Genomic DNA, 25,597 nt, shown 5'->3' with positions numbered 1-25,597 from the left:
TGTACGCATTAATTCCTCTTTAAATGCTTATACCGGGAACTCTTCTATGCGTACATTCCCCTTTCCAATGCATAAATTTGTAAGCATACAATCGCACGTGGAAAATTATATGCAAGTAACGCATTCGTAGTTCACTAGATGCAAGTAACGCATTCGTAGTTCACTACACAATACACATGTTAACTGCGCATAGTGGGCGTAAGCTACGAGTAACGGTACTTTGCTATGCGTAAATTCATAAGCGTATAGGAAACTTGTATGCAATGAGTCGCTTGGAAATGAATGAGGTCCATTGCAATGACAATGGTAAAAAAATAGTCAAATTTTGTCTAGTTGAGAATTTAGTCATTGCAAATACACAATTCCCACACAATACATTGCATAGATACACAAGGGAAGATCTAGTAAGGAAAAAAGTCAATCAAAGAAGTGATCTTATTGATTCTTAATTCAAAAGAAAGCAAAAACAACAGTTTTCATAATAGTGGAAATAGTACTCGTGAAAAACAACCAGAGAAAAGGTAGGAAATCAAAAAGACATTATAGAATTTAATGTTAAATCCTATAATTAAAAAAACAATATAAAAGGAAATCTTGAAGCAAACTCAGAGTAAAGCTACAGCATTGGTTTTGGGCATTTGGAAACATACCAGAAAGCATTTATTGGAGTGGAATCATTAGTGATAAGTGAGTGAATATGGCCGTTTTTGTTTTGACATAATTTTCAAGAAAATGTCACGTTTTCACTGATGAATACATATGCAAAAAATATGGACATGCATGTAAAACACATTTTTTCAAAATGCATTGAAGACTATTAGCATGAGAGAATAGTTTCATTCTGATGAGTATATGGATATGCAATGGGCAGGAGAGAATACATTTTCAAGAAAGTTATTTTTGTGAAAATGTACATCTTGCAACAGTTCCTTAATATTTTTTTGTGAAAAATTTGAATCAGGCAGAGATGCAAATTTTGTGCTAAAATTACTTAAAATTTGAGCTGATCCCTGTTAATCGTAGTTGCAGTAGAAATACGTGGGCAAGTAGAGTATACAAACACAGCTTCATAGAGTGACCTTCACTGGAGAAGCTGAACACAATTCTTTCTTGATTCCACTGAAGTCAATTCAGTTAAAGGAATACTTAAGTCTAGAAAAAAAATGACATTTACTCACCTGGGGCATCCCTCAGGCCCCCGAAGCTGGATGGTGCCCTCGCAGCCCCGCTCCGATAGTCCTGTCCCCGCCGGCGGCTACTTCCGGTTCGGCGACAGCCGCCGACAGGCTGGGAACGCGGCTGATTTTCCGCGTTCCCAGCCGCTGCTATCACTCTCTATGCTGCTATAGCGTATATATATATACGCTATAGCAGCATAGAGAGTGATAGCAGCGGCTGGGAACGCGGAAAATCAGCCGTGTTCCCAGCCTGTCGGCGGCTGTCGCCGAACCGGAAGTAGCCGCCGGCGGGGACAGGACGATCGGAGCGGGGCTGCGAGGGCACCATCCAGCTTCGGGGGGCTGAGGGATGCCCCAGGTGAGTAAATGTCATTTTTTTTCTAGACTTAAGTATTCATTTAAGTGGTTAATAGCAAAGCCCCCATACATGCTAGAATCACCAAATTTGCTTGGTATGTTAATGGAATCCCTCCGTTTTAAGGGATCCCATTGGTCAGTGTATGAATCGATGAGAAATCCTGGTGGCAAGATATTTTTGCTGGGGTTTCCCTTCTAGAGCAGTGTGGAGTGAGCAGTGAGCGACAGATGTTGGCATTGTTTGCGGTGAGCAGTGTCGGATGTGTAGGTAGGGGGCATGGGGGGGGGGCTCAGAGAATGGGGCTTTGGGTGCCCTAGTGCCAGCGGAGGAGGGTGTTATTTGTGTTTGAAGGGGGGGAGTGATAGATGCTGGCAGCAGTCACAGGGTCAGGGCTTGCTATACTCCAGCATCTTTGAAAGTTCCACTGGGGCTTTGCATTGGCCCCTAACAGACCATTAGGAATCCTCCTGAGGGTCTGTTAAAGGACCAATGAGAAGCTGAGGTGGCACTTAAAGATACTTTGCCAGGCCTTGCTAAACATCAGGAGTTGCTGTCAGGTACAGTAGGTAGTAGAAATCTGAAGTAACTGACATGTTTTTGACCAATACAATCTCATTATGGGGGATTCTCAGTATTTAACCACTTTATCCACAAGTCAGTAGATATACATCCTTTGTGACTTCATCTAAGCCACCAGTCAGTAGATATACGTCTTGTAGCAGAAGCAGTGCTGTGCAGGATTGGGCTTGCTCCTGTGCACATTTCTGGCACTATCTGATGCAGCACTAATTGGTGAATGGGAATATATGTTTCCTGAGCTAATGAGATTGATTTTTACCATTAAAAATACTTTTATTTTCTCAGTTCATAGTGAAAAATACACTCTGTAGCATTATTTCAGAATCAAATATCTTCACCATAAATTGTGACCGGAACATAATCTAAGTTTTGTGATAAGCAGTAAGACTAGCCAAACAAAATGTGTGTGTTTTCTCTACAGTAGCACTTTTTATTTTTAAACTGGAATTGGTAAAAGTGAGAAATAAATGTTTTTCTATTTTTTTCTTTGTTTTCCCATTAAAATTCATTGAAAACAAAATAGTTCGAGGGAAAAAAATGGCATACAATGAAAGCCTAGTTTGTCTTGAAAAAAACAATATATATTTAATTTCTGTGTCATAAGTAGGGATAAAGTTATTTCTGATTAAATAAGGACATAGCTAAACTGTCAAAATTGCTCTGGTCCCTAAGTGGGAAACAAGGTGTGGATGCAAAGTGGTTAATTTATTCTTTACAAAAGCACTCTCTGGAAAGGATCTATAAAAACTCCTACATTTAAAATCGATTTTCTCAAAAACTATAATGTCGCTTTGAAGAATCCCCCCCCCCCCCCCCCTTGTCTTCACTGTTCTCCTTAACACACCTATAAGATTTGGTAATTCTAGCTGCTGCATGTATGGGGGCTTTTACTATTGTTTGACACATATTCTGTGGTACTGTATAGAGAAAGAAACAAACACAGGCAACATAATAAAACAGACAATGGTATACACAATATATTGACATTGGTACAGACAATGGTATACACAATATATTGATATTGGTACATACTGTAAACAGAATTGGTAGATACAGTAATTACAGTGACAAATGTAACAAGATGATTAAATGTATAGCAAATTGCAAGACACAAAAGGGTGAAATAACCCTGTCCTTGTGAGCTTACAATCTAAAGGAATAGGTAGAAAACAAGAGGTGGGGTAATGTACAATACAGTATGTATACCTAGAGGCCGCGTGTTTGTAGGTTATGGTCATAGTTTTTAGTTTGTTTGAAGGAACATGATGGTCCAAGCAGTCTGCATTGCTTGATTTATGCTCAATTATTTGAAATAATATGAATAATATGAATTCTGCAAAGCACAATTATATTAGTTACTATTTAATTTATGCAAAACTTGATTTACTTTTAACCACTTGAGGACCTAGGGCTTTCTACCCCTTAAGGACCGGCCACTTTTTTTCCATTCAGACCACTGCAGCTTTCACGGTTTATTGCTCGCTCATACAACCTACCACCTAAATGAATTTTGGCTCCTTTTCTTGTCACTAATAAAGCTTTCTTTTGATGCTATTTGATTGCTCCTGCGATTTTTACTTTTTATTATATTCATCAAAAAAGACATGAATTTTGGCAAAAAAATGATTTTTTTAACTTTCTGTGCTGACATTTTTCAAATAAAGTAAAATTTCTGTATACATGCAGCGCGAAAAATGTGGACAAACATGTTTTTGATAAAAAAAAAAACCATTCAGTGTATATTTATTGGTTTGGGTAAAAGTTATAGCGTTTACAAACTATGGTGCCAAAAGTGAATTTTCCCATTTTCAAGCATCTCTGACTTTTCTGACCCCCTGTCATGTTTCATGAGGGGCTAGAATTCCAGGATAGTATAAATACCCCCCAAATGACCCCATTTTGGAAAGAAGACATCCCAAAGTATTCACTGAGAGGCATAGTGAGTTCATAGAAGATATTATTTTTTGTCACAAGTAAGCGGAAAATGACACTTTGTGAGAAAAAAAAAAAAAAAAAAAGTTTCCATTTCTTCTAACTTGCGACAAAAAAAAATGAAATCTGCCACGGACTCACCATGCCCCTCTCTGAATACCTTGAAGGGTCTACTTTCCAAAATGGGATCATTTGTGGGGTGTGTTTACTGTCCTGACATTTTGGGGGGTGCTAAATTGTAAGCACCCCTGTAAAGCCTAAAGGTGCTCATTGGACTTTGGACCCCTTAGCGCAGTTAGGCTGCAAAAAAGTGCCACACATGTGGTATTGCCGTACTCAGGAGAAGTAGTATAATGTGTTTTGGGGTGTATTTTTACACATACCCATGCTGGGTGGGAGAAATATCTCTGTAAATGACAATTTGTTAATTTTTTTTACACACAATTGTCCATTTACAGAGATATTTCTCCCACTCAGCATGGGTATGTGTAAAAATACACCACAAAACACATTATACTACTTCTCCTGAGTACGGCGATACCACATGTGTGGCACTTTTTTGCACCCTAACTGCGCTAAAGGGCCCAAAGTCCAATGAGTACCTTTAGGATTTCACAGGTCATTTTGAGAAATTTCGTTTCAAGACTACTCCTCACGGTTTAGGGCCCCTAAAATGCCAGGGCAGTATAGGAACCCCACAAATGACCCCATTTTAGAAAGAAGACACCCCAAGGTATTCCGTTAGTAGTATGGCGAGTTCATAGAAGATTTTATTTTTTGTCACAAGTTAGCGGAAAATGACACTTTGTGAAAAAACACAATTAAAATCAATTTCCGCTAACTTTTGACAAAAAATAAAATCTTCTATGAACTCACCATACTCCTAACGGAATACCTTGGGGTGTCTTCTTTCTAAAATGGGGTCATTTGTGGGGTTCCTATACTGCCCTGGCATTTTAGGGGCCCTAAACCGTGAGGAGTAGTCTTGAAACGAAATTTCTCAAAATGACCTGTGAAATCCTAAAGGTACTCATTGGACTTTGGGCCCTTTAGCGCAGTTAGGGTGCAAAAAAGTGCCACACATGTGGTATCGCCATACTCGGGAGAAGTAGTACAATGTGTTTTGGGGTGTATTTTTACACATACCCATGCTGGGTGGGAGAAATACCTCTGTAAATGGACAATTGTGTGTAAAAAAATCAAAAGATTGTCATTTACAGAGGTATTTCTCCCACCCAGCATGGGTATGTGTAAAAATACACCCCAAAACACATTGTACTACTTCTCCCGAGTACGGCGATACCACATGTGTGGCACTTTTTTGCACCCTAACTGCACTAAGGGGCCCAAAGTCCAATGAGTACCTTTAGGATTTCACAGGTCATTTTTGTTTCAAGACTACTCCTCACGGTTTAGGGCCCCTAAAATGCCAGGGCAGTATAGGAACCCCACTAATGACCCCATTTTAGAAAGAAGACACCCCAAGGTATTCCGTTAGGAGTATGGTGAGTTCATAGAAGTTTTTATTTTTTTGTCACAAGTTAGCGGAAATTGATTTTAATAGTTTTTTTTCACAAAGTGTCATTTTCCGCTAACTTGTGACAAAAAATAAAATCTTCTATGAACTCACCATACTCCGTACGGAATACCTTTGGGTGTCTTCTTTCTAGAATGGGGTCATTTGTGGGGTTCCTATACTGCCCTGGCATTTTAGGAGCCCTAAACCGTGAGGAGTAGTCTTGAAACCAAATGTCGCAAAATGACCTGTGAAATCCTAAAGGTACTCATTGGACTTTGGGCCCCTTAGCGTACTTAGGGTGTAAAAAAGTGCCACACATGTGGTACCGCTGTACTCAGGAGAAGTAGTATAATGCGTTTTGGGGTGTATTTTTACACATACCCATGCTAAGTGGGAGAAATATCTCTGTAAATGACAATTGTTTGATTTTTTTACACACAATTGTCCATTTACATAGAAATTTCTCCCACCCAGCATGGGTATGTGTAAAAATACACCCCAAAACACATTATACTACTTTTCCTGAGTACGGCGGTACCACATGTGTGACACTTTTTTGCAGCCTAGGTGCGCTAAGGGGCCCAACGTCCTATTCACAGGTCATTTTGAAGCATTTGTTTTCTAGACTACTCCTCGCGGTTTAGGGCCCCTAAAATGCCAGGGCAGTATAGGAACCCCACAAGTGACCCCATTTTAGAAAGAAGACACCCCAAGGTATTCCGTTAGGTGTATGGCGAGTTCATAGAAGATTTTATTTTTTGTCACAAGTTAGTGAAAAATGACACTTTGTGAAAAAAAACCAATAAAAATTAATTTCCGCTAACTTTTGACAAAAAATTAAATCTTCTATGAACTCGTCATACACCTAACATAATACCTTGGGGTGTCTTTTTTTTCTAAAATGGGGTCACTTGTGGGGTTCCTATACCGCCCTGGCATTTTACAGGCCCAAAACCGTGAGTAGTCTGGAAACCAAATGTCTCAAAATGACTGTTCAGGGGTATAAGCATCTGCAAATTTTGATGACAGGTGGTCTATGAGGGGGCGAATTTTGTGGAACCGGTCATAAGCAGGGTGGCCTTTTAGATGACAGGTTGTATTGGGCCTGATCTGATGGATAGGAGTGCTAGGGGGGTGACAGGAGGTGATTGATGGGTGTCTCAGGGGGTGGTTAGAGGGGAAAATAGATGCAATCCATGCACTGGGGAGGTGATCGGAAGGGGGTCTGAGGGTTTGGCCGAGTGATCAGGAGCCCACACGGGGCAAATTGGGGCCTGATCTGATGGGTAGGTGTGCTAGGGGGTGACAGGAGGTGATTGATGGGTGTCTCAAGGTGTGATTAGAGGGGGGAATGGATGCAAGCAATGCACTGGCGAGGTGATCAGGGCTGGGGTCTGAGGGCATTCTGAGGGTGTGGGCGGGTGATTGAGTGCCCTAGGGGCAGATAGGGGTCTAATCTGATAGGTAGCAGTGACAGGGGGTGATTGATGGGTAATTAGTGGGTGTTTAGGGTAGAGAATAGATGGAAACACTGCGCTTGGGTGGTGATCTGATGTCGGATCTGCGGGCGATCTATTGGTGTGGGTGGGTGATCAGTTTGCCCGCAAGGGGCAGGTTAGGGGCTGATTGATGGGTGGCAGTGACAGCGGGTGATTGATGGGTGGCAGTGACAGGGGGTGATTGATGGGTGGCAGTGACAGGGGGTGATTGATGGGTGATTGATAGGTGATTGACAGGTAATCAGTGGGTTATTACAGGGGAGAACAGATGTAAATATTGCACTGGCGAATTGATAAGGGGGGGTCTGAGGGCAATCTGAGCGTGTAGGCGGTCGATTGGGTGCCCGCAAGGGGCAGATTAGGGTCTGATCTGATAGGTAACAGTGACAGGTGGTGATAGGGAGTGATTGATGGGTGATTGATGGGTAATTAGTGGGTGTTTAGAGGAGAGAATAGATGGAAACACTGCGCTTGGGTGGTGATCTGATGTCGGATCTGCGGGCGATCTATTGGTGTGGGTGGGTGATCAGATTGCCCGCAAGGGGCAGGTTAGGGGCTGATTGTTGGGTGGCAGTGACAGGGGGTGATTGATGGGTGATAGGTGATTGGCAGGTGATTGACAGGTGATCAGTGGGTTATTACAGGGAAGGACAGATGTAATTAATGCACTGGCGAATTGATAAGGGGGGGGGGTCTGAGGGCAATCTGAGCGTGTGGGCGGGTGATTGGGTGCCCGCAAGGGGCAGATTAGGGTCTGATCTGATAGGTAACAGTGACAGGTGGTGATAGGGGGTGATTGATGGGTAATTAGTGGGTGTTTAGAGAAGATAACAGATGTAAACGATACATTTGGGAGGTAATCTGACGGCGGGTTTGCGGGCGATCTAATGGTGTGGGTGGGTGATCAGATTGCCCGCAAGGGGCAGGTTAGGGGCTGATTGATGGGTGGCAGTGACAGGGGGTGACAGGGGGTGATTGATGGGTGATAGGTGATTGGCAGGTGATTGACAGGTGATCAGTGGGTTATTACAGGGAAGAACAGATGTAATTAATGCACTGGTGAATTGATAAGGGGGGGTCAGAGGGCAATCTGAGCGTGTGGGCGGGTGATTGGGTGCCCGCAAGGGGCAGATTAGGGTCTGATCTGATAGGTAAAAGTGACAAGTGGTGATAGGGGGTGATTGATGGGTGATTGATGGGTAATTAGTGGGTGTTTAGAGGAGAGAATAGATGTAAACAATGGATTTGGGAGGTGATCTGATGTCGGATCTGTGGGCGATCTATTGGTGTGGGGGGGTGATCAGATTGCCCGCAAGGGGCAGGTTAGGGGCTGATTGATGGGTGGCAGTGACAGGGGGTGATTGACGGGTGATTGATGGGTGATTGACGGGTGATTGACAGGTGATTGACAGGTGATCAGGGGGATAGATGCATACAGTAAACAGGGGGGGGTGGTCTGGGGGGGGGGTCTGGGGAGAATCTGAGGGGTGGGGGGTGATCAGGAGGGGGCAGGGAGCAGGGGGGGGGGATAAAAAAAAAATAGCGTTGACAGATAGTGACAGGGAGTGATTGATGGGTGATTAGGGGGGTGATTGGGTGCAAACAGGGGTCTGGGGGGTGGGCAGGGGGGGGGTCTGATGGGTGCTGTGGGCGATCTGGGGCAGGGGGGGGAGAAATCAGTGTGTTTGGGTGCAGACTAGGGTGGCTGCAGCCTGCCCTGGTGGTCCCTCGGACACTGGGACCACCAGGGCAGGAGGCAGCCTGTATAATACACTTTGTAAACATTACAAAGTGTATTATACACTTTGTATGCGGCGATCGCGGGGTTAACATCCCGCCGGCGCTTCCGTATAGCCGGCGGGATGTTGCGGCGAGCGAGCGGTGACAGGCGCCGGCGGAGGATCGCGTCACGGATGACGCGATCGCTCCGCCCATGCCCTTAAATGGACCGCCGCCTCTGTGGGTGAGGCCGTCCTGCAGGGCTCCACTTCCCCGCCGCCCCTGTGTAGTGGGCGGTCGGGAAGTGGTTAAACTGTTCCTGTAACACAGCCAGGTCATAAATTAAGCACTCCCTGTGCTTTCAAATTTTAAAACTTAAATTCTTTAAAAAAAAAAAATAACAGAAAAGAAACAAACTTCAAATAAAATTCCAGCATGTTGCAAATGTATATAAAATATAACACAGAGACATTATTTTCATCTCTTTCAATTCCCCTCTGGTGACAGCAAATATTTCTTTCCCTGTTGGTATCCTTCTTGGATTTTAGGATAACAAAATACATACATATTTGCATTTCATATATAAAGTGCCTCCTGAATGATTGGGGGAAATAGACAAAATGATACATAAATTCACCTAAATACATCTCCCTGATTCATAACACCGTTTGATTAATTTTTTGTTGTGTCTTAGGTTTTGACATGTCACTGAAAATTCCATGACCAATAACTTCGCCCGCCTGAGTTTCTGCCTCCAACAGTAATTATACAGCAATGAAAAAGTGCTAAACTTGAGATAGCAAGACTCTGCAGATCAATCTTTTTCAATTGAATCTAAACTTGTTTACATAAACCATAATTCAAGTTTTTAAAAATGTCACTGGGGGAGAAACTGATTTATTCTTGTCATCTTCTTAAAAAAGTTCACACCAAATGTGATTTTAAATAGTGTCTAAATATATAAAGAGTGCATACCGTGTCATATAGTAGTAAGAGGAAATAAGCACGGATATTAAATCTGAAAATTTTTATTTTTTCATTGTAAATCAGATTCTAATGTAATCCAATTAAACTCTTATCCTATTTGAGTTCATCTTATATATATATAGCTGATTTATTCATTGCATTATGGTGGTTTAAATTCTAAAAATAAAGTTATAATTTACCTGCAGATGCCATCTGCAATGTATTATGTAAAAGATGCTGTTTCCTTCCAAGAATCATTATAACTCTATAGGAAGATAGTACTTATTTTTAGACAGCATACAAAATATGGTGTATGGTTGAAAAAAAATGTAGTTTCTTTCTGAAGAACCTCATGCAAAATGGATGGTTTGGATGTAGTATAATTACACCAACAGTCGTAAAAAGTTAACTCTGAAGCTCTACTGTAAGAACCCAGCTGTAGGTCAATTCCTAGCATCCAAGGGCATTCCTAGCCCCAAAGATCATTGGCACGTGCCCCTTATCTATTCTGGGATGTCCCTCGGGCAGAGTAAAGGCACCACAGCACCCAGCATGGTACCACACAGTACCCAGCATGGCACAACAGCACCCAGCATGGCACTACACAGTACCCAGCATGGCACAACAGCACCCAGCATGGCACTACACAGTACCCAGCATGGCACAACAGCACCCAGCATGGTACCACACAGTACCCAGCATGGCCCAGCAGCACCCAGCATGGCACAACACAGTACCCAGCATGGCACAACAGCACTCAGCATGGCACCACAGCACACAACAATGGGTGTATGCTGGGTGCTGTGGTGCCTGTATGTAGGCATATTGGGTGCTGTGATGCCATGTTAGGTGCTGTGATGCCTTTATGGGGTCATGCAGGGAGCTGTAGTTCTTCTATGGGGACATGCTGGGAGTTGTGGTGGGGTGGAAGCATGAGAGGAGTCCACTAGAAGGTCAGGGAATGCTATGGGGGGACTGCCAGACAACCTGGGATCAGGCCAGCCCACCCTGCAGAAAGCCAGACCGGCCAGCAGAGAAGCCAGGCAACTCTGCCTAGTTATGTTTAAGTGACACTGACTATTTATGTGATATGCTGCATTTTTTTTTAATAATGGAGGTGGGGCTTCATCCAGTATTTTGCTGGGCAGGCCTACTTAGAACGCTGTTGAAGGGGAACTCCAGTGAACATTTTTACTGTTGGCAGGTGATGTAGCTGCTGCATGGTTTTTTGGCCGTTGGAAACAACTGTTAACAGCTATTTCCCATAATGCAGCAAGGTTCACAGACAGGAAACTGCCAGGAGTACGTACTCAGAGTTTCTTGTGGAACGGGTTTCACCACAATATCAGTCATACAGCGCCCCCTGATGGTCTGTTTGTGAAAAGGAACAGATTTCTCATTTAAAAGGTGGTATCAGCTACTGATTGGGATAAAGTTAAATTCTTGGTCGGAGTTTCTATTTAAGTTAATATAAATTTGGCTCCACCCATGACCACACCCACATGTATGGCCATGCCCATTTTTCATCTGGAGTGCCCAAAAGTGCCCTGGATCTCTTAGAATCCTAGCAACACCCCTGCTGGCATCCCATCTTTGTTCATTTAGAATACAGTAGGTGGAAGTTGCAACCTGTCTGGTTGTTTTATCTGTGTCCTCAGTGGGGAAATTATAAAACAGTTTGAACCCAACAAAAAATATCTAATAACATTGCTGTGGCTTTACTCTCCTACCTCACTGTAAGTAAGTAAGGCTGACCCCGCGGTCGGCCTGATTTCGGACACCGGAGACCGGGAAAGCGGCGGGGAGTAGAGCATTCGGCGTGGGACAGTCGGCTGAAAGGGGCTGTAGAAAGCCCCATGTGAGTAAAGCCCATTTTGGGCTATTTTTGCCTGATAACTCCTTAAATTTTTACAATAATTATGTATAAATGATTTAGTCAGTGTTTGCCCATTGTAATAGCTTTCCTCTCCCTGATTTACATTCAGACATTTATAACATGGTGACATGTTTACTGCTGGCAGGTGATGTCACTGGAAGGAGATGCTGCTTGCTTTTTTGGCAGTTGTAAGCAGCTGTTATTTCCCACAATGCAACAAGTCTCTCACAGTGTGATGTCAGGACCTCAGAGCTGTGAGGCACTGACATCACGCTGTGGGAGGGGTTTCACCACAAAATCAGAGCCCCCTGATGATCCGCTTGAGAAAAGGAATAGATTTCTCATGGGAAAGGGGGTATCAGCTACTGATTGGTCTGAAGTTCAATTCTTGGTTATGGTTTCTCTTTAAGAGAAGGTATTCAAATGTCAGTCTGAGACAGTCTCCTTCAGGATCTGTGTATACGTGAGAGCTGGATGCAGAGACACATTTCCTATTGCATGAAACTAGCTGTGATCTCACTGTTGTTAAAAGCTCTACTGTACAGGGAAGAAAATGAAAGAAAAAAATGATGACGACAGTATCAGCATGGAGTGATGATACAATGTGTGCCAATTTATTGAGATGCAGCCTTATGGTTCAAAATGTTTTTCTATCCTGGAAGAACTTGGCTCCTCCGTAGAATAACTCTTTGAATAACCCCCATTCACAGGCTTCAGAGCTTTTTAATGTAATCCCCCACAATTTTTCCAGTTAAAACACAAAAGGAAAATAATCTAAAATCAGTGTTATGTAAGCTAATCTTGTTTTCTGTAAAGTATTACTAGCTATAGTACAATATTCTAATTTAAAAGGGACATAATTGCTTTTTTTCTTTTCTAGTTCTTACTTAAATGACCAGTTATAAAACCGCTTATGTTAAAAGAGTTTTTACCGCTCTAGTCTTGGATGGACTCCAGTATTTTGAAACCTACAGCACAATCTTTCTGTGAACTGAATGTGTGCGCTTTTTCTTAGCATGTGACACCACCAAAGTCATCTGTATTAAATTAATGGAGACCTATTAGCTCTACTAGTTTTCATTTGTTTGTAGAGGATGCAGGCTCATAATGGTTTTAGTACTCAGAAACAGAGTAGCAACCAACAGTCAGCTTTCTAATTGTAACCTAAGGTTTCCATGGTAGGAGCAGGAAATTTGGGTGATGGAGAGCCACAGGAGTTTGGGCGCCGCCATAGGCACCCATACAAATATTGCATATAGCAGGAAATCTGGGCTTCAAAGGCCACCAGCTAGTCATTGCTCACATTTCTTGCTATAAACAACATTTGTATGGGCACCTACACTGCCCAATATTTAGTGTTTACTGCAAAAAATGATATTTAGTGTATTTACTATAATTGATAGTGAGCGTTAGCATTTTTGCAGCGGTTTTGGGGGGGGGCTGAGGTTAGGCGGTTGGGGGGTAAAGTTTAGGGATCGGCAGGGGGTTAGTTAGGGTTAGGCATAGGTAGGGGGAGGGTTCTGTTTGAGAATAGGTTTAGGTTTAGCTGTAGCAAAATATCATTTACTGATATTTTAATGTCCTACTTTGCACTGCATAATAGTAGAATATGTATATATTTACTGATATTCTATTAGCTGCACCCAAAGCACCCAAACTTTCTGTTAGCCCTTTTTGCATGTATGCTCCATGGCTCCTAAACAGCAGCAACAGATAAAGGAACAAAGTGAGTTATTAGGGACAGATATACTTATATAGAGAAAGGCACAGCTGCACAGGTCATGCCACATGTGCTTGAGCACAAGGTAAATAACATTTAAAAAAAGTCCTCTTTCTTTCTCAGGAGATTCTGTTTTATTACCTAAAGTAAACATTTTGCATATTGGGTTGTTTTGTTTTTCTTATTTACAGTAAATAAATGGGAATTTAACCACTTACTTCACCTCTAAGGGCCCGTTTCCACTAGTGCGGTGCGAATCGCTGGGATTCCACCGCTGACAAAATCGCATGCGGATGCGATTCCGCATGCGATTTTTGCCGCGATTTCGCATGCGATTTCGCATAGGCAGGCTATGAGCGATTTTAACCATGTCACTGCCTGGTTCAATTTGCATTAGTTTTCGTGCGAATTCGCACGCGAAATCGCGGCAAAAAACGCATGTGCGTTTTCCCTATTAAATACATGGCCTGCGAATCGCCTGCATTCCTCACGCAGGCGAATTCTGCAGGCCCTACCGTGCAGAAAAGTCCTGCACAGAAAAACGCACTAAAAAACTGACAAGTGGAAACAGTCTCATCCACTTGTATTGGTTATGCGAATCCGCATGCAGACAACGCATGCGGATTCGCTCTAGTGGAAACGGGCCCTAAGGGGTTTTCCCCCTAAAAAAACAGAGCAATTTATAACCTGTCATCGTTACTGTCATCGATCCTTCTATTCATTCGCCTATACATTTATTACTACTTATCACAATGAAACAATCTATACCTTGCTTTTTTTTGCCACCAATTAGGCTTTCCTTGGGGGGTACTTTTTGCTAAAAATTATTTTATTCCAATTGCATTTCAACAGGAAAAAGAAGAAAAAACATGGGAAAAAAAAATCATTATTTCTCAGTTTTCGGCCATTATAGATTTAAATGAATACATGCTACCTTAATTAAAACCCACACATTTTATTTGCCCATTTGTCCCGATCATTGCAACATTTAAAATTTTTCCCTAGTACAATGTATGGCGTCAATGTTTTATTTGGAGATAAAGGTGCCTTTTTCAGTTTCGCGTCCATCCCTAATTACAAGCCCAACTATATATATAAAATTGGATGTATGTGTGTGTGTGTATGTATGTGTGTGTGTGTGTGTGTGTGTATGTATGTGCCACGATCACTCGAAAACGGCTTGACCGATTTGAACGAAACTTGGTATACAAACGGCAAATCAGATTTCACCCATTCAAGTCAATGGAAAAAATTTAAAAGTCTGCCATTCTCACAGTAATCAAGCCAGAGTCCCCACACTTGGCACAGTTGGTCACTTGGTGACCGAGGTTGCAAATCCAGAAAAAGTGGGCGGAGCATAAAACAGCCAATCAAATTTCAGCCATTCATTTTAAATGGGAAAATGTCAAATTCACCTATTGATTTTCAAGGGGAATATTTATACTGCTGCTATTCTTACACTTTTAATGGCAGTGGCTTCAAACTTGCTACAGTTGGCCATTGGGTGACTGGGATTCAAATTCACTAAAGGGGCAGGGGCACAAACTGCCAATCAGATTTCCTTGGTGGATAAACTGCTTCCACTCACACATTTTTGATGCCAGGAACCTGAAAGCTCACAAACTTGGTCATTGAGTGACTGTGTGTCCAGGTTACAAAAAGTGGGTGGAGCCAAAAACAACATTTACTGGGAAAATATAAACTGCAGCCATTCTTACACCGTTAATGGCAGGGTTCTCAAACTTTGCACAGTTGGTCACTGGGTGAATGAGATTAAAATTTTGGAAGGTGGGTGGAGCCTACAACAGCCAATAAAAATTCACCTTTTGATTTTCAAAGGGAATATTTAAGCTGCTACCATTCGCTTATACTGTTAATAGCAGATGCCTCAAACCTGGTACAATTGGTCACTGGGTGACTGGGGTTCAAATTCAGAAAGGGGGCGGAGCCACAAACAGACAGATTTGTTTATTTTTCAATGGGAATATACAAAGTATTGATACCAAGGACCCCAAAGCTGATAATCTTGATAATTGAGTGACTGTATGTCAAGGTTAGAAAAAGTGGGTGGTGCCAACAACTAAATTTGTAACATGGCAGGGTTCCCAAACTTGACAAAATTGGCCCCTGGGTGACTGGGATGAAAATTCAGAAATGTACGTGGAGCCTACAACAGCCAATCAAAATTTACCTATTGATTTTCAAGGGGAATATTCACATTGCTACCATTCTTACACTGTTAATGGCAGAGGCCTCAAACCTGATACAGTCAGTCATTGGGTGACTGGGGTCCACATTCACTCAAGGGGTGGAGCCAAAAACAGCCAAACAGATTTGTTACATTGATTTCAGCCATTATGTTATTGGCAGGGTTCTCAAACTGGGTGGATGGGTGACACAGTTGGTCACTGGATGGCTGGGACTAATATTCAGGAAAGTGGGTGGAGCCTACAGTAGCCAGTCAAAATTCACCTTTTGATTTTCATGGGGAATATTTACATTGCTGCCATTCTTACACTCTTAACGTCCGAGGCCTAAAATCTGCTACATTCCGTCACTGGGAGACTCGGGTTTAAATTCTGAAGGGAGCGGGCCAAAAACAGCCAATCTGATTTGTTTAATTTCAATGGTAAAATGCAACTTATTGATGCTAAGGACCCCAAAGCTCATAAAATTGATCATTGAGTGGCTGTATGTCAAGATTACAAATAGTGGGCGGAGCCAAAAACAACTAACTTTTTTCATGGGCAAATGTAAACTGCAGCTTTTCTTACACTGTTATTGGCAGGGTTCTCAAACTTTGCACAGTTGGTCACTGGGCGACTAGGATTAATATTTGGAAAAGTAGGTGGAGCCTACAAGAGCCAATGAAAATTCGCCTATTGATTTTAATTGCTGCCATTCTTGCACTGTTAATGGCACAGGCCTCAAACCTGGTACAGTTGGTTATTGGGTGACTGGGGTTCAAATTCAGAAAAGGGGGGGGAGCCACAAACAGCCAATCAGATTTTTTTTATTTCAATGCAGATTATTGATGCCAAAGACCACAAAGCTCACAATCTTTGTCATTGAGTAATTGTGTGCTAGGGTTAGAAAAAGTATGCGGAGCCAACACCAGCCAAAAACATACCCGGCAACGCCAGGCAATCAGCTATATTTGATAAAGTAACAGTAATATACCCTCTTGACATACATATTAAAAAAGTTAAGCCCCTAAGGTAACTATTTATGTATTTTTTATTGTCATTTTTTTTTTTTACAAAAATTTTTCGGGGCAACTATTGGGGACTGTGGGAGATGAGGGGTTGATTTAAAGAAGTATGCGTGGATGTGTAAGTATCGGTTTTGTGAATGAAGGTGTCATCTAATAGATGACGGCGTTCATTTACACAGGGAATTACAGTGGTGTGAAAAACTATTTGCCCCCTTCCTGATTTCTTATTCTTTTGCATGTTTGTCACACTTAAATGTTTCTGCTCATCAAAAACCGTTAACTATTAGTCAAAGATAACCTAATTGAACACAAAATGCAGTTTTAAATGATGGTTTTTATTATTTAGTGAGAAAAAAACCTCAAAACCTACATGGCCCTGTGTGAAAAAGAAATTGCCCCCTGAACCTAATAACTGGTTGGGCCACCCTTAGCAGCAATAACTGCAATCAAGCATTTGCGATAACTTGCAACGAGTCTTTTACAGCGCTCTGGAGGAATTTTGGCCCACTCATCTTTGCAGAATTGTTGTAATTCAGCTTTATTTGAGGGTTTTCTAGCATGAACCGCCTTTTTAAGGTCATGCCACAACATCTCAATAGGATTCAGGTCAGGACTTTGACTAGGCCTCTCCAAAGTCTTCATTTTGTTTTTCTTCAGCCATTCAGAGGTGAATTTGCTGGTGTGTTTTGGGTCATTGTCCTGCTGCAGCACCCAAGATCGCGTCAGCTTGAGTTGACGAACAGATGGCCGGACATTCTCCTTCAGGATTTTTTAACAGACAGTAGAATTCATGGTTCCATCTATCACAGCATGCCTTCCAGGTCCTGAAGCAGCAAAACAACCCCAGACCATCACACTACCACCACCATATTTTACTGTTGGTATGATGTTCTTTTGCTGAAATGCTGTGTTACTTCTACGCCAGATGTAACGGGACACGCACCTTCCAAAAAGTTCAACTTTTGTCTCATCGGTCCACAAGGTATTTTCCCAAAAGTCTTGGCAATCATTGAGATTTTTTTTTAGCAAAATTGAGACGAGCCTTAATGTTCTTTTTGCTTAAAAGTGGTTTGCGCCTTGGATATCCTCCATGGAGGCCGTTTTTGCCCAGTCTCTTTCTTATGGTGGAGTCGTGAACACTGACCTTAATTGAGGCAAGTGAGGCCTGCAGTTCTTTAGATGTTGTCCTGGGGTCTTTTGTGGCCTCTCGGATGAGTTTTCTCTGCGCTCTTGGGGTAATTTTGGTCGGCCGGCCACTCCTGGGAAAGTTGATCACTGTTCCATGTTTTTGCCATTTGTGGATAATGGCTCTCCCTGTGGTTTGCTAGAGTCCCGAAGCTTTAGAAATGGCTTTATAACCTTTACCAGACTGATAGATCTCAATTACAGTACTTTTGTTCTCATTTGTTCCTGAATTTCTTTGGATCTTGGCATGATGTCTAGCTTTTGAGGTGCTTTTGGTCTACTTCTCTGTGTCGGATAGCTCCTATTTAAGTGATTTCTTGATTGAAACAGGTGTGGCAGTAATCAGGCCTGGGGGTGACTACAGACATTGAACTCAGGTGTGATAAACCACAGTTAAGTTATTTTTTAACAAGGGGGGCAATCACTTTTTCACACAGGGCCATGTAAATTTGGAGGTTTTTTTTCTCACTAAATAATAAAAACCATCATTTAAAACTGCATTTTGTGTTCAATTAGGTTATCTTTGACTAATAGTTAACGGTTTTTGATGAGCAGAAACATTTAAGTGTGACAAACATGCAAAAGAATAAGAAATCAGGAAGGGGGCAAATAGTTTTTCACACCACTGTAGATCAATGAATGGGAACTGTATTCACATTTATTGATCTCCGGGCTAATGATCGGCGACATTAACGAGTGTGGGGGGCACAGGGGGAAGGGACGTAGTAGCTATGCCCCTGCAAGAAGTTATGGGAATTTGCAGGGATGTAGTTACTCGTCCTGGGGTAGGGAAAGTGGTTTATTGCTTCCTAATCTTCTGGCAAGTAGATGCAGTCTTCAGTATCCTAACTGAAGAACTACAGCATCCACTTGCTCTTTACTTTGAACTCCAGAGCTCAATTCATACAAACCCACAAGCTACATGTATATGTATGCATGTCACATGGCTAGGGCAGTGATGTCACTGACATATCTGTATAAATACACAGATCAATGTGTGTTATAATCTCAGATATTACCTCAGAGTGCTGGAGCATAAATCGCAAAAATACTGAACACCATGTAGAACAAACTAAACACTGTTGTGGAGGTGCTTGGTGTATGGTGTGTATTCTTAAAAAACAGTGTAAAAGCAAAACCATTAAGGCACTGTGATTTGAGTGACCTGAAGAATCTGACAAGTTCCCACAAACGTGTTGTCCTGTTAGTGCTTGAATAAAAAATGTTGTCCCAGTATTACTGGTTTAGTCTTTAACCACTTCGCATCCAGACCTTGTTTTCCCCTTATTGACCAGAGCAGTTTTGACGCTTTAGCGGTGTCCCTATTCAATCAGCAATAACTTTATCCCTACTCACTACACCTAAATGATCTATATATCGTTTTTTTCAAGACAAACCAGGCTTTCAATGGGGGGTATTTAGTCCCAAGAACAATTTTGTTTTCTAGGCATTTTAATTGAAAAAAGGGAACAAAAATTAAAAAAATGCATTATTTCTCAGTTTTTAACAATTCCAGTTTAAAAATAAAAAGTACCACAGTTTATAAAACCATTCCACCAGTTAATGTCCCCCCTAATATAGTCAGATGTGCCCCGAGTATCAGCCCAACCTTCCCAGTTTAGCCAGATGTGACCCCAATATCGGCACCCCGGTATAGTCAGATGTGTCCCATGTATCTACCACCCCCCAGTACAGAGAGACAGTAACGCCGCCAGGATTGGCACCCCTCATTATAGGCAGTTGTGTCCCCCGGATAAAATTTCCCCCTTTATAGCCATACGTACCCCCAGAATTGCCCCCCCCCCACCAATTATAGCCAGATGTGCCCCCAGTATTAGGTTACCCCCTCCCCCAGATAATCAAATGATCCCCCATTGTCAGATGTCATCCCCCCCAGTTACCCAGATGCCTGGCAGTTTTTTTGCACCCCCAAACTCCCCCCCCTCCCCCCCCCCCAGTGTGGGTAGCCAGATGTATGACCCCCCCCCCCCCATTAGGCAGCCCCTTGTGCACAGATGCTAAAAAAATGTAAATAAAGCCACCTCTCTCACCTTACCTCGTTCCAGCGATGAGCCTGCAGCCCGAGCATCCGATCCCAGCTCTGATCTCAGCCGCGTATTGCCGGTGACCCGGGTCCCGGCTTGATGACGTCATCAAGCCGGGACCCGGGTCACCGGCAATACGCGGCTGAGTTCAGAGCTGGGATTGGATGCTCAGGCTGCAGGCTCATCGCTGGAACGAGGTAAGGTGAGAGAGGCGGCTTTATTTACATTTTTTTTAGCCATCTGTGCACGGAGGAGGGGGAGATGAAGGATCACGCTGTTTGTTACAGCGGTGATCGTTCATCCGCGGGGGGGTCACTAATTGGCTACATGTTCCCTTTTGCCAATTAGTAAGGCAACCGACAGTGCCGGGGGGTGCGCTCTGAAGCGCACCTGTCCCTGCACAAAAGGGCTTAAGGCAGGTCAGTATATCTACGTGGCTGTGGCTTGGAGAGTGCCACAGCTGACGTAGATATACTGTAGTGGTGGGGAAAGTGGTTAAGAGAGGTAAGACCAACACTGCTTCTCCTTTTAAACTGTTTTAAAGATTTTTTTATACACTGGGCATCTCCACAACAGTGTATTGTCAGTTGTACACCTCAGTTAAGAGGAAGTAGCTTTTTTAGTGGTATCCTAAAGAACTTCAGGGGAGTGGGACCAACTGGTTCCTGTACAGGAAACTCAGAAAAATTAGTGGGGATGTTTTATCTCCCATAGCCTCTGATGGTCATTGCAAGTGGTTGCAACCCACCTTTGTGAGTACAATGTTAAAACACCTAACATCAGCGAAATCGCTCCATTGGTCCTCTTGGTCTATCTTATTTTTTAGATAGTACTGGTATGCCTGTGGGTACTAGAATTATCTTCTCTCACCATATAGAACAAGGCTGCAATCAAAATTCAAACAGATTATTTAAGCAAGATGGAAAATGTCTAGCAGCTTGAGGCTATACCAGGAGATAACAAGCAACAAGGATGAACAGCGAAATTTGGAAGTAAGGCCGAATGCATCAAAGTTAATGGTAAAGACAGAATTTCTCTTTCCCCATTGACATCAATGTATTTAGCCTTATATTCTAAATTATGCCACTTATCCTTAGTGAATAAACCATCCAATGAAATGCTGTACCCTGCATGAATTACTACATAGGGTACTATTACTACATAGGGTACTAGTAAAAAAAAGTGGTCACTGTGGGGATACCACGATCACCTGTATGACTAGGAGAGACCAGGAGCCAAATGGTGCAGTATTGTGGGGTATTAGATGTTAGATTGTAGTACAAGAGTATTTATACTCACAAAGGTGGGTTGCAGTCCCTGCAACCACCGTATATTGCCAACGGGGAAATAACCACCCATGGAACTAGATGGTCGCACTCCTGGTTGGTCCTTCTTGGTTGTAGATAACACCACAACCAGAAGGTGAACACCTCCAAAGGAGATGTAATGCATAGTACTGGGGGGTGGAGGCACCCAAAGATAGGTAATGTGATGAAACAAAAAATAATAATAAGGGGGAGGCAAGTGTCTTTACCACTCCAGATGGAAGACCCCAAACCACAGGGTTAATGTAAAAAGATTCAATTATTTATTCAGCACGATTAAAAGGACATCGCATTTCACGGGTCTCAGCCCGCTTCTTCAGGTCAATACAAGTGCCTTTAAACTCAAGCATGGACGCCAGAAAACTTTTGGCGTCCATGCTTGTGACCATATTTTTGGGATCCACCACCCTCCAGTACTACACATAGGGTACTGCATTTCTATGTAACAAAGATGAATTAAGCCAATTAAAGTGAACCTCCAGACTAAAAATCTACTCAGCAGCACTGAAAAAGCTTGGTATTTCTTTAACAGTTTCACAGGAGTTTTAAAGATGGCTGCCATCATGAAATCACAAACATTTGCCTGTTCTTAAAGAGAATCTGTATTGTTAAAATCGCACAAAAGTAAACATACCAGTGTGTTAGGGGACATCTCCTATTACCCTCTGTCACAATTTCGCCGCTCCACGCCGCATTAAAAGTAGTCAAAAACAGGTTTAAAAAGTTTGTTTATAAACAAACAAAATGGCCACCAAAACAGGAAGTAGATTGATGTACAATATGTCCACACATAGAAAATACATCCATACACAAGCAGGCTGTATACAGCTTTCCTTTTGAATCTCAAAAGATCATTTGTGTGTTTACCTTCTGTCCCCTTCTTCTCTCATGCACTGAACATTACAGGCTTCCTGCAGACAGCTCTGCATGTGCCTGTGTTTGTAATTCCTCAGTATGTGTCAGCCAGCTACTTTCACAGCCTAACAGAGGAGGATTTTTATCCAGCACTCTTCTATCACTGATAAGATAGCAGAGAAGCTGCTGGCTTATGTAAATAAAACACACACTGGAGTGTGCATAGAGGAACAGACCAGCACAGAAGAGTTGGCAGCCTTCCAGACACAGGCCGACAAGTCTGACAGGGGAAAGATACATTGATTTATTACAGAGACCGTGATAGTACAAAGTGCTGCAGTGAGCCAGAACAGATTAGAATAGGTTTAGGAACTTGTAGGATGGTAGAAAAAATGTGGGTGGGTAAGAGATTATATTACCCATCTATTTTAATTAACATAACTAATGTAACTTAATGACAGTATGTTTGTTTAGGCTGAAGTTCCTCTTTAAGAGCAAGTGAAGGTAAATCAACAGGAGAAAACAATGATATCCTCAGGAATACAGTGCTATAGAGGCTGCACACAAACACCAAAACCACAACATAGGATTCAGGCAGATGTTTGACAGCCAGGAAACACCATCCTAACCTACCAGTTACACTTTCAAATTGCTCTTGACATATGAGTTGTACATGGTCTATCACTGATGGCTTATCAGAATTTCAGCTTTATGTAGACAACTCTTTATGTAGACAACTGTAATACCCTTTTGTTTTGCAACCATCATTTTGAATGTTGTTGTCACTTATGAACACAATACAGATGTAGGCTGAGAAAATGCTACAAGCAGGGACATAACTATGAATCATAAACACTTTGATGGGGGCCCCCAGTATTCACATCCTTTCCCTTTCCAACCCCTTGTGAAGCTCACAGTCTGGGGGGCATCTTGCAAGGCTCATAAAACAAGTGTGGACATCATAGTCTTCACACCCATAACAAGTTTAGCCACATAAACACCTGATCTGAAGGCTGGACCCCTTTATCAGAGTGAATGAAGTAGTAGCTAGCACCCCATTAAAGCTCTGGGCACCCGTACGTTCGCATTGACTGCTCCTCTGCAGTTAACGCCTCTGGACAAGTACTTACCCTATGCAGGCCCCCTTCATTCGCTCAGTTTTAGGATGATTTTAAGTGAATACCTTCTGTGCTGGTACTGCTCCAATGAATGAAAAAAATAGATACAGAAAGAACTAAGGAGCATTATGTGAAATGATGCCAACTGTTTATTGAGTGACCAGTTGATGTGCTGGAGCAATCTAAAGATGCTGCATCATGTCCTTCACCTCGGCATGTCATACAGAAGCAACTGACAACTGATGATGCTCGTGCCTTCCTAACAGAAAAAAAAATCACTAACGTGTAAAGTACACTGTGACAGCACTATTACCTGCATGAAATCACTTTAAGCCACTTGGACAAAATCATTTTGCTTTTCTAACAGAAAAAGAAGCAAGCATTTATATGTTTTTCTTAACTTTGATTTTTTTCTTTATTTTGGATGGGTCATACAGGGTGGAAATAGATGGTTCATACCTTAAGATTTCAACCTTTCATATATCATCTTCTTGCCCAAGATAGCATATGAATTTACAATAGAGATGTTACGTTAATTTTGTTTTTGCATTTTTCTTGCTTACAGTAAGCTTTAAATAACACCTGAAGTGAGAGGAATATGGAGGCATATGGAGGCTACCATGTTTTAGAGATGGCTCGAACCTCCAATTTTGAGTTTGCGTACCGCGAACACGAACTTCCGCAACAGTTTGCGAACCGGTGAACTCGGCAAACCGCAATAGACTTGAATAGGCAGGCAAACTTGAAAAACTACAAACACTGCTTCTGGCCACAAAAGTGATGGAAAAGATGTTTCAAGGGGTCTAACTTCTGGCAGAGTGGGATACATGCCAAAAATCCCCGGGAAAATTATGAATTTGATGCACAGCAGGGTTATAATCCCTAAAAGGCAGACACAAATCACATTACATTCCTAAATTGGATGCATAAAGTGCTTGAAAACATCTTGCGTGTGTAGACATGGATCAGCAGGTAGTGTAAGTAGTGTACTGCTTCATACTGACAGACCAAACTCACTGTGTAACACACCGCAAACAGCTGTTTGTGTGGTGATTGCCATGCTGGACTGGTGCGCACGATGGCGAGAGTGCAGGCCAAGACAGTTTTCAAGCCCATATGGTCAGGCTGAGGTAGCTCAATGCAGTGATGCTCGGATACCCCTTTTTATTATTCGAGTTAGGTCGAATTCGAATAGTAAATTATTCGAGTTCGGTCAAATATTCGAGTCGAATATTTTTTACTATTCGATTCGACCTCGGAATTCGAGCTCACTATTCGAGTCGGTATTCAACCTCATTATTCGAGCTGACTATTCGAATTGGCCTTAAATAGCTTCCAACACTTGTTTTGGGGGTGAATGATGCAAGAAACATCTTATTTTCCAAGTAACAACAGCAAGTGATTATGTGGGGATGTTCCTTCTTCTTCTTCTTCTTCTATATCTTCTTCTTCTATATCATCTTCTTCTTCTTCTATATCTTCTTCTTCTTCTTCTATATCTTCTATATCTTCTTCTTCTTCTTCATCTTCTTCTTCTTCATCTTCTTCTTCATCTTCTTCTTCTATATCTTCTTTTTCTATATCTTCTTCTTATTATTATTTTTCTATTTCTTCTTCTTCTTTTTCTATATCTTCTTCTTATTATTATTTTTCTATTTCTTCTTCTTTTTCTTCTTCTTTTTCTATATCTTCTTCTCCTTCTTCTTCTTCTTCTTCTTCTTCTTTTTCTATATCTTCTTCTTCTTCTATATCGTCTTCTTCTTCTTCACTTATTTCTCTTCTATATTTTTTTTTTAAAGAAATGCAGCTATTTTTGAGCGTAATAAATAGCTGGTGGCGCATGATGGAAGCGCCATTGTATGTGCTCCCTGGCAGCAGGAGGTAAATTCAGCAGCAGCAGCAGGAGGAGGATGATTGTGTGGCAGCAGGCAGTCAATGAGGCAGGCAGCGAGACATAATAGGCTGTGGTACCTAGCGGTGGTACCAGGCCGTAAAAACACAGCATGAGGTTCCAGACAGCGGTTGTGAAGCCCACATCATGTCCAACACACAACTGGGACAACACAGTTTTCAACCCGGACACCTCTAAAAATAATATCACAAAGTATTAAAAAGTATATATATTTTTTTCGTGTTTTTAATGAAATGCAGCTATTTTTGAGCGTAATAAATAGCTGGTGGTGCATGGTGGAAGCGCCATTGTATGTGCTCCCTGGCAGTGGAAACACACAGACAGCAGGAGGTAAATTCAGCAGCAGCAGCAGGAGGAGGATGATTGTGTGGCAGCAGGCAGTCAATGAGGCAGGCAGCGAAACATAATAGGTTGTGGTACCTAGCGATGGCACCAGCCCATAAATACACAACAGGAGGTCCCAGACAGCGGTCGTGCAGCCCACATCGTGTCCAATACACAACTGGGACAACACAGTTTTCAACCCGGGCACCTCAGAAAAATTAAACCTTTTTTTTTGTAATGGATTTTTTTTTTTTTTTACAGCAAATTACACAG

The sequence above is a fragment of the Hyperolius riggenbachi genome, chromosome 6 (genome assembly GCF_040937935.1).
Source record: "Hyperolius riggenbachi isolate aHypRig1 chromosome 6, aHypRig1.pri, whole genome shotgun sequence".
In the NCBI taxonomy this organism is placed as follows: domain Eukaryota; kingdom Metazoa; phylum Chordata; class Amphibia; order Anura; family Hyperoliidae; genus Hyperolius; species Hyperolius riggenbachi.
This window is presented reverse-complemented; position numbering follows the sequence as displayed.